Genomic DNA, 13,170 nt, shown 5'->3' with positions numbered 1-13,170 from the left:
GAAGCAGAGAAGAGGAGCCAGCTTATCTGTCTTTGGGGCCCTTTGGAAGGAGATCAGGACCTTAATGCAGGTAAAAGCTCACACCTGTAGCGAAGGTGTGCCCTTTCTATAAATAAGCTGCCAGCCTGCCTGTAAGGATGACTGAAGGAGTGGTAGAGGGTTGGGGAGATGTAATGGGGTTGCCTAGAAGGAAATAATGCTGCAATAAATACAAGCTGGGTCTCCTCGGTTCCTGTCTGATCTTTGTCAGTTGGATGGGTCTCCTGACTGTAATGGATTTCACTTAGATTAGAGATTATCTTCCCCTTTAGCCTTTTCTATACAGGTAGGTCATTGTATGATCAAACCGTCTCCTGAAGTTGTTTAACAAAAAAAAAAAAGCTATATGTTGTGATACATGTATATGCTTGTATACAAATATCACATGTGCATATATCTTGTAATATGTAGTGACATCAGTTTAGGAAGTTATTAGATTACTTTTGTGCCAATGTTTTCACCTATGTAGAATTGGAATATTTACTGATAAATTTGTTGAAGTCTTTATCCTGCTCTTCAGTTATGATGGTGTAAGTAAAAAAGCTTTCTTTAAGAGTATGTCAGAGAAATACTGTTTTGAAAAGCTGTTTGGTTTCTTAGGAGCATGTGCACATGTGTTTTTCTCCTTATGATCTTAGGTTTCAACGGTATTTAAGCCCCGTTTTTCAAAATTCAGTTATTTAGGTAGAGTGAAAGAGGCTAATGCTTCTAAAGCAAACAAGACAGTTTCTTAAACTGCTGCATGTGTGTATCCCCATACGCAGTATGGTTCTTACAGGGCCAGAGTATCATCTTTGGATCACTGCAGAAACTGGGGAGTGCCTTGCTCTTCCTTGTGCTTTGCCTCTGAGTGGTGCAGGTGACTTGGCTGAAGCTCATGCAGCAGAACGCACTCTGGATATGGAGAATTGCCAGGTTTTTCTGACTGGCTAGGGAAATCCCACATATAAAGCAGCCCCATTTGAAGAGGTTTTTGGGAGGCAGCTGGAAGAGTACAGAACCTTGTATTTGTTGTTATGGTTGATAAGGGTTTGAAGGAAGCCGCAGTTTGAGCTCTGAGTAGTTCTGCTCCTTATCTTTACTTGCCCAAATGCTCTAATGAGTAAGAGCTGATTTGTTTCCTGAGCAGAGGAGCAAAAGGATGGATGCCACTTCAGCTCTGAAAAGCATTGAAGCTCTGCATGCTTGGTAGAAATGGGGAGGGCTTGCTGCCTGGTTTGGTGTGCTGGCCTGTCCCTTGGAGGCCTGGGTCTATAGCTTGTGCCAGGACTGGGCTGGGCAGGGATGACCCGGGCAGGGGTCCCTATGTCATGCACATGTATGTGGGAAATCTGCAGCCCAAAGGTAAATGAGTCAGACCAACCTTTATCTGCAAATGGCTCTTTTGTAAAGGCCAGGCGCTGGGGGTGTGCTGTGTTGGCACAGAAGGGCAAATTGGTGCCTTGTATGTTGCCTAGTCCGTGGTAATTCTAGCGAAGAGAGTTGCAACCCCTGCTGACCAGAGGCTTGTGAAACGTGCCCAGGACTGCAGCGCAGGTGTCTGCCCCTCTGGATGTCTGTTGGTCACCTGTGGCAGAGGTTTCTGCTTCAGTCTGGATGGTCAATCTGCTCTTAGCATTGGTCCTACAGGTCATAGCAGTAATTTTTAAGTCTGGTGGCTTAATGAATTTCACTTAGCTTGTGGTCTCTGCAATGTTTAAATCTCTCATTGATTTTAACCTATTTATTTCAGAAGTCAAATTGGAGGGAAAAGAGCACAATAATTCAGTTTCAATGCCAGGTTGTGTTGAGAGTATTATCTGTTACCAGTGAGGTACGCTTAAGTTCAACTAGGCCTTGGTAGGCGTTTTTTGTTGACTGTAAGGCCTAAGTGAGATTATTATATAAGCCTCTCCTCAACAGCTTAAAACCTAATTAAGTATTCTTTGTTCTCAGTTGTAAGGGAGATACTATTTTAATTACAGAAGCTTTCTTCTAACACACAAAGCTCTTAGCTACCAAGAAAAGTATGGTGGCTTCCTGAATTTTACCTGCACGCTTTCTTATAGTCTCGGTTGAGTTCAGCGCAAAGCTCACTAGAAGATACAGCAATAAGGTGTAAATTATACAAGCTTTTCCAGTTTGCGTCATCCAAAGCTGGTGCTTTTGAATGTTAGCACACAAGTTTCCATTCTTTGCTGTTCGTGGAGAAAATGGAAAATAGTTTATAACCCCCCTCCCTCCTCCCTTTGTCCTTTCTTTACTATCTTTGCCCTTTTAACTTTCGAAAGACATTTCTTGAGCTGAAAGCTTAGAATGCAGCTAGAAAAACTGTCACGGTCTCTTATAAAATGCATCAGACTATCCAGATGTGTAACAGGTTGATGTGAACCGAGGCTCCAGTAATTTTGAAAATGAGAAGATATCCATGCATTCAGCTCCTAGAAAACCAATCCATCAGTTATTTGTGGGGTTTTGAGCAGTTGGAATGATTTCCTAATTTTGCAGGAGACTTTGTGTGCAATTGAGGGCTAACCACTTCATTTCTGTCTGCCTCATTTACTCCCTTGTGTAAAAGACAAATAATATTAATACGAGAGAGTTGTATGAACAAATGCTTACGATTCAGTAGTGATATGCCCTGCATAAGGTACTGTTTAGATGTAGTTACTCCTGCCTTGGGGGCAGCAGGATGCCTTGTACAGCCTTTTGCAATGTCTTTCAAGCCTGTGATCTAGGCTCCATTGGCTCAAAACAACCAGGCGTGTTTCACGTAGGAGTTCAGCTGAGTCTTGATGGAAGCCCTAACCGTGCTTCTGTATAGCATGGCATTTAATTTGGTTTCTCATGTTACCCTAGTTAGTCATCTCTCATCTTAATTTTTCCTCCTCTCCTGACTTGCAAACCAGATTCTGCTTGGTGGAGGGTGTGTATCATTACAAGAATTTGCCCTAGCAACCAGATAGATTTCCAAAAATAGCTTATTCCACTGTTGCAGAGCATCTCTGAACCTCAGGATGTTGTACTGCAGTCTCCCTGAGCAGTTAAAGGCTGTAATTTTGTTTCTAATGGCCGGACAAAAATAAACTGTGCTGTAAGTGGACTTGACTTTGTGCTCAGAGTAATGCTATTTGAGACATGAGGGAAATTCCTGCAATGTTTACATGCTGAAGAAAAATGCCTTTGAAGCCAAAGTATTTCTTCTGTGTATCCATGCGTATGATTTTGTTTACAGCCTGTTATCTGAACAGTCATCTGCGCAGTGAGCACCTGATCTTGAGAGATGTAGTGCCTGGCTTGGCCGTGCCATGTTTGAAGTTATCTACTTCAGTGGCTGCTCTTGGACCTTTTGCTCCTGGTACCTGGAGCAGCTTGGCAGCACGCTTCCTAGGCTGAGGAGTGGGATGGCCAAAGAACGAGATCTTTCCCTTTGGGGAACATGGGTATATAAGTCTCTGCTACTGTTTGGTTTTTTTGCTAGTCAACACAGGAAATATTTTAAGATACTTTGAGTGTGGCCATTTTCTTTTCCCTATCTCTTCAACCTAAGAGAATTCCAGTATTTGGGATATCATTGTGCTTCCATAGCACTGCAGGAGCATAAGAATTTAGAGAAGTGTGTTCAGCTGCTGATCATCTTCTGCTCTGGCAATGCTTTTTACAACGATTATCTTTTCATTGCTTTTGGAGGGCATTCTGCAGTCTGGCATGTTGTTATATTCCCCTCTCCTGATTATCAGCTTCAGTTCTCCTCCAAACCCTTTCCTCTAGACATCTCCTTTTTTGCTATGTTTAAAACTACCCCTTACAGCTCATATTTTTTTTAAACCTTTCCCTAGCTGTTTTTCCTCTTAATGCAAACTCAGAATGAGGAATTTTAAATAACTTTATCACCCCTGCGCTTCAAGCATAACTTTTCATTGCAGTTGCATTGAAAATGTAAATGTTGTCCTATAAAACTTAAGGAATTCAGAAATGTTCTCATTATGCTTGGGTTTAAAACTGTGGATTTGAATTGGAGAGGGAGTAAGGAAGCTGCTCTGGGCTCGAATGATGACCGTGGCCTTGGCGGTGATCAGGAGGCTGGGCTGGGAGCCGGGAGCCTGGGTTCAGGTTCCTGCTCTTCTTCCCAGGACACGTCTGATCCTCCCAGGAAAATGGCCATGGGATGGATGGGTCTTCTGGGATTTCTCTTCGCCTTTGGAAAGAAACTTTCATCCCTCAACTGAAAGACTTTTCATACAAAATATTTTTGTAGCTCTTGTTTTCTGGTATTGTTTTTGACAGTCACCTCCTGATGCTGGCTGGTTTGTCTGGAGGGGTGCAGCAGCTTGAACCTGCAGGTTCAGTCTGTGCGGCTCAGACTGTGAGCAAAAAAGCCGAATTGATTTGAGTTTGATGGTAGAACCCATTGCAACATGCATTTCAGAGAGGTGGGGTGGGGGTGGGAAGCAATCATGGAATACACTGTGCTGAAATGCAGAGCGTGAGGCTTGTTCTGCAGTCACAGAGTGATTTGCTCTACAAATTTTCCCCTGTACTGTGTCTGGGGAGAAGCAGTGTTTTGGAGGGATGATTTCTCTTGCATGGTCTTACTTGTGTGCTGAAGGAAATAGCTCGCAAAGTAACCTGGCTATTTAAACAGCTTAACCCTCTTCTTGAATGAGAAGAACAGGTGTGTTCAATGAAAAAATAAAATAAAGGCAAGATATGCTAGGTACCAGCTTCTGTTTAGCGTCATATGAACCAGTATCATTCTAAATCAATTTTTAATCATGCCCATACTTATTTTATGGTAGACTTTACTGAAGAGTCAGCTGGTTCTCTGGATGCTTTGCCAAGCTTTTTAGCTCTTTGGCTCTTTCTGATATGGATTGTGAATGCGAATTTCATGGTTCAAAAGGATGTCAGTGAGAAATGATGTTACGGACTTGAACCAAAGCCGAGTGACATCCATGGAAAATTCTTAAAACTTGCATTGGAGGGCTCTCTGTTGTGTCCAAAATGGTTAATTTGTTTCATGTTGACCACTGTAAGTAGCTCTTAGATGATACAAAGAATGATGAGTCTATGCTCGTTTTTCTTTTCAGTGTGATAGGTCTGGGTCGGAAGAGCATCTGCTGTTAGTAACTGAGGAAGGGAGACAAATGTATAGTACCTGAGGGCTTTGCTTCTGATTTGATCAAGCTATACTGTGCAAGCTTTTCTTACTCCTCTCTTTGGAAAACTAACATGTTTGTTTAATAGCATATACTTATTTATCTATATTCCTTTATAATATGGCTGTGAACTGTTAAAAAAATCAACCCAAAACCCAGATGTAAATTAAAATAGTGGACAGTAATTCAGTTTGAATATGTGCGGACATGCAAGATGTAGGTTCTTGGGGGCCAGAAGTTGCATAGATCATTAGTATAGAAGATGGAGGACTGCTCAGATTAAAGTGGGATGCCAGACATTGATTTGCTTGTATGTGTGTGGGAGAAAAGAGACAATCAGATGAAATATTTACAGTGAATTACAAAAAGAGGGTTTTTTCATTATTTGCATTCTCTAGAGTATCCTATATTCTCTAGCGTATTTTTCTCATATGTGTTTTGTTTCCAGAAGTTTATCTACATTATCTGCTCTTGGTTCCAGACAATATAACATTTATTACTAGTTTCATGAGTTGTTGTTTCAAGGGGGGAAAAAGCTCTACAAAGCTGCCTGTAACTTTGAATTCTGCTCTGGCACCGTACCGTACACAATATATACAATCTGTGTCAAAGAGGATGAATAAAAAAAAAAAAATGCATATCAACCAAGTTACTGTGTGTAATTATCTTAGTCATTAATGGTCATGAAAATCTTCTTGAGGAGTGTTCCTGATGCTTTGCTGTTGGTTGCCAAGATGGCTTTTAACCCTTTACCCCTTCCCCCACCATAGTGAGAAATTAAGGCTCATGGTTTTCAAAGTGCTGATGTGCATGTCCTCACTGTGCAAGTTGTTACGGTGCTGCTTTGGGGACCTGTCCCTCCCTGCCCCTCCTGGAAAGCCTCTGTGCTCTGCTACTCGACAGCCAGTGCTGGAGAAGGGATTCAGCCTTGGGAAGAATCTACAGAGCCAGGGCCGGGTTGTCCCTGAGGGGATCGTGCAGAACTGCACCGTACCCTCCCTCAGCTCTTCTCAGATGGGTCCTGGGTGAGGAAAGGCGGAGAGGGCAGCGGTGCCCAGGTGACTTGTCTGCAGAAACAGGCAAGGAAAAGGGGGTGCATGCACATGTACACGAAGCAGCCCAAGAGGTGCTGGATAAAGCTGGGGTGTGAGGAGATGGAGGCAGGCATCTTCTGCACTGGAGAGTTTGTAGGGTCCCTTCCCAGCCTTCTTCCCCAAGATGGGGAGAGAGTGCCAAAAATGAAACGACAAGGAAACACTCTGGGGCATCTCAGAAGGAAGCCTCTTGTTGAGAAACTTCTCTATCGGGTTGTGTGCTTGCAGCCTTTAGAACGATGGATAGAAATGGTGTACTGGACATAAGTAGAGGGACCAGTGCTGTAACATTGTTTTCCACGCTCACCTTCTTTTTTTTTTTTTTTTTTTAAATCACTTACACTTGATTTTCGCAATTGATTGCAATTGTGAGAGCTAATCTTAGTGCATAAATTTTATAATGGAAGCCTGCCAAGTGTTTGTGTAATGGAGGATAACAACTGCACAGAACTTGGTACAGGGTATGTTTGTCTTCCTTTCTCTACCAAATATTGGTGACTGTTTCATGGGCTGATATATTTGTATATAGCCAGTTTTCTTGAAGCAAATTCAACCAAACCCTCCTGTGAAAACAAAAGAACAATTTAGAGAACCATGAAGAGTTTTAAGAACAAGCTGAATTTAAAGCTGATGATAAAGTGATCATTGCCTTAGTTTTAGGACAAATAGCAAAACCAATTGAGTTCACTTTTAACCTTTGCATGATAGAACAGAGGGTAAATAAAAGAAACAAATCCAATATGTTTAGTTGATGAAGTTAAAGACCAGCATGTGGGTATATAGATCTGGGCCCTTAGAAAATGTCATGGCAGTTTTCCTAGCAGCCTGGTCCAATTTCCATGAAGTTCAATGTCAGGACTTGCAGGGAGAAGAGGATTAGTTGCCACAGGATAAAACCCAAAGATCTATTTCTGAGTGAAATGTTAACTCAGGAATAAATTTTCTTTCCATATCTACATTTTCTTATCCTGAATGCAAGATACAGTAAATTTGGGGCTATTTTATACTTTCCTCTTCTTCCAGGTGTATTTGTCCGAAGAGGAGGAAGAAGTTTGAAGGAGTAAAAAGGATGTGAAGAGTGCAGGTGGGTTTGTGGTGTTTAAGGGACATTTTTAATATGGATTTGTTGTGGTTTAGCCCTAGCCAGCAACCAAGCAACACTCAGCCGCTTGCTCACTCCCCCGTGGTGGGACAGGGGAGAGAATCGGAAGAGTAAAAGTGAGGCAACTCATGGTTTGAGATAGACAGTTTAATAGGTAAAGCAAAAGCTGCGTGTGGAAGCAAAGCAAACCAAGGAATTAATTTACTACTTCCCATGGGCACGCAGGTGTTCAGCTGTCTCCAGGAAAGCAGGGCTCCATCACACGTAACGGTTACTTGGGAAGACAAACGCTGTCACTCTGCATATCCCCCTCCTTCCTTCTTCCCCAGCTGTATATACTGAGCATGACATCATATGGAATATCCCGTTGGTCAGTTGGGGTCAGCTGTCCCAGCTGTGACCCCTCCCAACTTCTTGTGCACCCGGCAGAGCACGAGGAGCTGAAAAAGTCCTTGACCAGTGTAAGCGCTACTTAGCAACGACTAAAACATCTCCACATTATCACCACTGTTTCCAGCAAAAATCAAAAACATGGCCTCATACTAGCTACTACAAAGAAAGTGAACTCTATTCCAGCTGAAACCAGGACAAGATTGAAAATTGATACTAAAACCAACCAACCCAGCTCATGTAATAGATTAGTTTTGGTACTCAAATTATTAGGTGAGTTCGCTTTTTTGATAAGGTACCAAAAACTAACTGGAACTCAGGCCATCTTTCTCCCACAGGTTTTTGGTGTCTCCTCTCACTTGTTTTTTATACTGTCATGCCAGTTGTGATTTGTCTTACATGCTTGATTAAAACCAAGTTATGTTTTCAAGCTCCCATTATACAAACATTTTTCTTGGTCATCCTTCCAGAGTTATTCACAGATGTATGTTTTGGCAAAGTGAGGGCCAAGAATGATGGCAGGTGGAGGATCCACCTTTCTGAAACATCGGCTTGTTCTTTTGTGTTGGTTTTGGGCAGTTTTAGTTCAGCTCTGTGCCATATGGGTTTTACTCAAGCAGATAGTTTGTCCCTGCAAAAGCGTCTTTAAAAAGGATAGAACAGTTTAAATATGTTCAAGAGAATTAATTAAAATGCCTTTCAGTTGAAAGGGAATGAGAAGGTTGGTGGTGGTTTGTTTTTTTGCTGTTTTTTTTTTTTTTCCTTCAAAATGAAGCTCCAGCCTTGTGAAACATTTTGCATCAATTACAAAAGGAACTTCAGTACATTTTTCTAAAACGAGGAATGAGCCAACTGCATCTGCTAGGTGTGGGAGTGACATTTCAAAATCCCACTGACAGTCACATTATCAAACTAAACATCGTCACTCTGTTACTGGTGCTAACTGAAGACCTCCACACTTTCTAGGGGTGAAATTGTCCCTTTGGAAAATGCCGGTGGAAGGTATGGGCACCGTTTGGGCCTGAAACGGGACAGAGCCCACAGTTCTCTACCATGGTAAAATTTGCTTTCTACAGGAGAGTGAAATTCAGAGCCCTTTGTCCTTATCTACATCTCAGCCGGTGCCAAGAGGGGTTCCTGAATTTATTTTGCCAGGTCTGTGTGGTAACACCACCTTTGTTTTCCTGGTACTGAAGAGGCGGCTGTGATGCTTGGTACTGCTGTGATGCTGGTGGAACTGGTAGCATCCATCAGTCCTTCTGCTCCTGCAGCTGTGTGCTGGGATGGGGCCGAGGGGCTCAGCCTCCAACCTGCGTGCCTGTCTCCAGTTTGCACACCACTGGTCACAGCCAGCTCTGGTCTCTTCAGGACTGTCAAAATGGCTGTCAAATATGCCTCATTTAAATAGCATATTTACATAAGCTAAGTCTCCTTACCCTATCAAAGAGGACTGAAGGAAGGGGGAAGTATGAAATATTTTCTGAGCAGTGAGGACTTTTACTGTTGGTTTATATTTACAAGTTTTTTTCAGGTGATACAATAATAATCTGTTATACTGTAGTGATGTTCTGCAGTCTTAAACATAGTCACAATTATCTACTTACTTACATCTCAGTTTTAATTGGTAGATTACTAGGTCCATTACAAAAGACCTTTGATGTCATATCAGCTGTAATGGGAATGAATTGTGATTTTTTTGGTTTTGTTTTTTTCTTTGTTTTGTTTGAGAAGTAGAATGTCACAGCAAAGGTCACGCTGTGGTGCTACCGCAGAGCTGGGAGAAGACCTCTGCTGTATGCTGTCAAGTAAGCAATGCTGTTTCCAGTTCTAGTCTTTACTATTTTGCTTGTAAAAAGATGACAGATTTGTAGAATTGTATAGGTTAGAAGTGCTCTCTGGTCCCTCCTCCCTCTCAGAAAGCATTTATAAGCATTTTTATATGTGTGTATGTGTATAAATGGTGATCTGGTGCAGGAGCATAATGCATATTGCTGCCTTGTTTGATGCTATTGCGCATGTTCTGAGAGGATTTATTTGCCACACTTCTGTGGAAGGGATGTGCTCGGTCCTGTACAAACTCAGATCTCACAGCCCTAGCATAAAGGAAGCAACAACATGAACTGGAAGATGGTGTTTATGGAGAAGCTGATGCAAAGAGTGAGCTTGAAAGAAAAGAAAGGCTGGATGGGCACAGAGAAGGTAATCTTGGCAATGTAGCAAACAGCATAATAGAAGGTCAGAGCTGTGGACAGGACCAGGAGACAAAAAGAGCAGTAGTGAAAGAGAAGCAGTAATATCAGAGAGGCTGATTTGAAGGCAAAGCTGGAAACACAAGCAGAGGGGAGGTTGCCCACTGATCTGTTTGATACCTAGATTCACAGAAACCTGAGGACAGAGCAGTGGTGGTGATCATCTGCACCTGTGGCTCATTGTCTGGGAATCCTTGGGAATTTCCTTTGAGAGGGGATCTGCTGGAGCTACCTGTGAAAGCAAGTTCATGTTGCTGTGAGTGCAGATGAGCTTGTTCAGCCAGGAGGCATTTCTGCAAGGGCGGCTCTTCCTCTGGAGAATTGCTTGCAAAACAGAAACCGAAGGTGAAGGCCCTGATCCAGTCTGGTGTTCTGCATGGCAACAATCATGGCATGTCATGTACTTGCTCCCCGAGGCCTGCAATGCTTCAAGTCGCAGTGTATCTCTTAAGGTGTTCAGCTTCTTTTGCCTTGGCCTTGTTTGACAGTCTGCTCTACCCCTGTGTGAGCTCCTCCGGGGCCACATTACACATGCTGAGTTTGTCATGCACATCGTGCCTATGGTAGCGCCAGAGCCGGCGGCGGAGCTGCCGTTTCAATGTGGTAGCAAGGCAGGAATCGAGCGAAAGGGTTTACAGCTGCTGCTGTTGCTGTCTTGTTGCCCAGGGCCTGCACTGTGGTACTGCCTGGAGACTCCCTTGGAGTTGGGGCCGTGTAGGCACGCGGCTGCTGGAGGAATAATGTCAGGAGAGGTGATGGCTGGTGGGAGCCAGGAGGAAGGCAGGCACTGTGGGGCAAGCTGGGTGATAGGTGATGCAGACAGCAAAGAGCTGGCACCTTGGGGAGGCATAGGGGAGGGCACAAGGCAAGCAGATATAGTGGTGGTAGGTGGCCAGCAGCCAGGTGAGGGGAGAAGGACTGTATCTGCAGTCGCTGGTGTCTGGATTCAGGTACGAGCTGTGTTTTAAATAAAACTGCTCAGCATGCACATAATGGCTTTTTTTTTTTCCCCTGAGACTTTTATATGTTCCTAAACTTTACAGTGGTTGAATACCACAGTGCAGTTAATAGTCCTGCATGACCCGGGGGAGCAGGGGTGGGGAAAGGGCTCAGTGCTGCTCGAAGGAGAAGACAAAGGCTGGGTTTGTGGGCTGATGGGAATGTGCCAGATAGGAGAGAGAGGAAGAGGATGAGAAACGGATGTCAGAAGTGGTGGGTCAGGGGTGAGGGGCTGCGAAAGGCACACCTCGGGGTCCAGCTGCGGGGGCAGAGCAAAACAGCATGGTTAAAGGAGTTCACGATGCTGCAAGGGTGGAGAGGAGAGGCAGCTCAGCAGAATAGGCTGGGATTATTCCTAGGCACCTGGTAGCCTTTTTAAACTTTTGGTAGGGCAGTGTTGTTAGTGAAACTCTGCCTTGGTTAATGGAAGTGACCTCTTGTGGGGAGGGATGGAGTGCACGCAGGACAAGATCAGATGTTCCCTGCAGGTGCTGAAGCCAAACCAGCAATCTACCTTAGAGGCTGGTTGGGAAAAACAGAAGAAACTGTTCTGAGCAGTGTTGGTGGTGTTGAGGGAACATGGCTGGGGCTGACTGCAGCCTGCTCCCTGTTTCTCTTGGCTTACTCTTCAGGGGAAAAAAATTTATTTGAGCATCTGGGTGATATATTTTTTTTTTTTAAATGCTCCATGACTGAGTTGCTGTTGAAGGGGACAGTATTATCCCACCTCTTCCTTTGCTGGGCCCTGTGCTTCTACTGCCTTGCTGCTAGCACTCCCAGGCTATGTGACTGAAAAATGACCTGGCTTCATCAGATGTGTTTTTGGGCAGCTTGATTTGACTGACATGTGGATGCAGCCATGCTTGGGAGGTATGAAGGAGCCAGTGGGACTATGCAGCCCTGGGTTGTGCTGTCCCCTTGATGGTCTTGGTTTGAACTAATAGTGAAAGTGTACTCGGAGTGACATCTCCTGCCCTTCAGTTTTAGTATTGCTGTCAATATTTAGTTGGTGGGGTGATCAGCCCAGAAAAAAACACCTTGTGGATCCCATTTGTCTAATCCTTCCTTTCCTCTCAGCATACATTCTGGTAGTGCTCCTTGTGGAGCTGCTGCAAGATGAGTCAAAAGCATCTCTAAGTGCGACTGTTGCCCTTTATGCACAAGTATTATGGTAAGTTTCTCGAGAGCACTGCCTGCTCTGTAGGCTGTCCCTGGGCTGCAGCGTCAGACCTGCTGAGAGCTGCGTATTTCGAAGGCTGGGCTGATGTTCTCACGGAGATAGAGCTGTCTCGCTGGCAAATGCTGCTTAGCTGGGGTTTAGACTTGCTAATAGTGACTAAACTATGAGTTGTCAAGAATGTGTTGGAGGTGTGATATGAGGAAAAAATGGGATGAGGTAAGAGCCAGGTCTTGGGCAAGAGCACAGAAGGGGATACCGCAGTGAAAGAGAGAGGATATCACTGGCAGGTGAATGGCAAAACAGCATTAAAACAGGGTTTCAGTGTTAGATGTAGGAGATGATGATTCAAGAAATGTATACCTATATCAGGGAGGGTAGGCCTGTAGGAGCAGTGTGCTTGGAATAAATGAAACAGAACTGGTTTAGCTCTAAATCTTTTTTTTTTTTTGTGCAAGAGGTGGGTGTGTTCCTGAGGCATGGAGACAGCTCGATGGTCGCTCAGTTTGCTAACAAAAGCAGTGAGTTGGCATGAATAGTGTTGGGCATGGGAAGGGCCATGGGCAGCTGGCAGCACCCCTGGGGTAAGAATGTATGTGCAGTTTAGGGGGATCAGAGGCAGAAGGGAGCAGGACAGGATGATCTCTCCCTGCCAGCAGCGTGGTGTGCTGGTGTGGTTTTACCCTACAGCCCCAGCCCCAAGTTTTAGGGTAAGTCACTGAAATATAGAAGGTGTCCGTGTTTCTTGCTTTCCCCTCGTTTTGTCTTTTGCCATCTCTGCTCTTGGCAGCTCCCCTTCTGACTGCTCTGCTCTAGATGGGCTCGTTGCCCGTTAGCTTGTTAGACTCATACTGCCGTCACTTCCGAAGCGACCCTGATCCTTATGAGCGTGACACGGGTTCCGTCTGCCCTGTGCTCCTCGGGAGGGGATTGAACAGACTCCTTGATTGCGCAAGTTGTCTTTTTGATAGCATCGCTTAGA

The 13,170-nt window shown here is 44.2% G+C and overlaps 1 protein-coding gene across 4 annotated transcripts in view; it reads left to right on the top strand.

Moving 5' to 3' along the window:
- The window catches only part of TIAM1 (TIAM Rac1 associated GEF 1), a 193,767-nt gene that overhangs the window by 40,906 nt on the left and 139,691 nt on the right, over positions 1–13,170 (top strand). For 2 of the 4 annotated variants that reach the window (XM_064470522.1, XM_064470513.1), the window contains exon 3: positions 7,295–7,355. The exons of the other annotated variants lie outside the window; for them this stretch is intronic. The gene's annotated coding sequence lies outside the window, so the exon portion shown is untranslated. The remainder of the gene's footprint in view (positions 1–7,294; positions 7,356–13,170) is intronic. 4 annotated transcript variants of the gene reach the window in all.

Source organism: Phalacrocorax carbo, chromosome 1, assembly GCF_963921805.1.
Source record: "Phalacrocorax carbo chromosome 1, bPhaCar2.1, whole genome shotgun sequence".
In the NCBI taxonomy this organism is placed as follows: Eukaryota; Metazoa; Chordata; class Aves; order Suliformes; family Phalacrocoracidae; genus Phalacrocorax; species Phalacrocorax carbo.
Note: the sequence above shows the minus strand (reverse complement) of the source record. Positions and strands in the feature narration are given on the sequence as shown.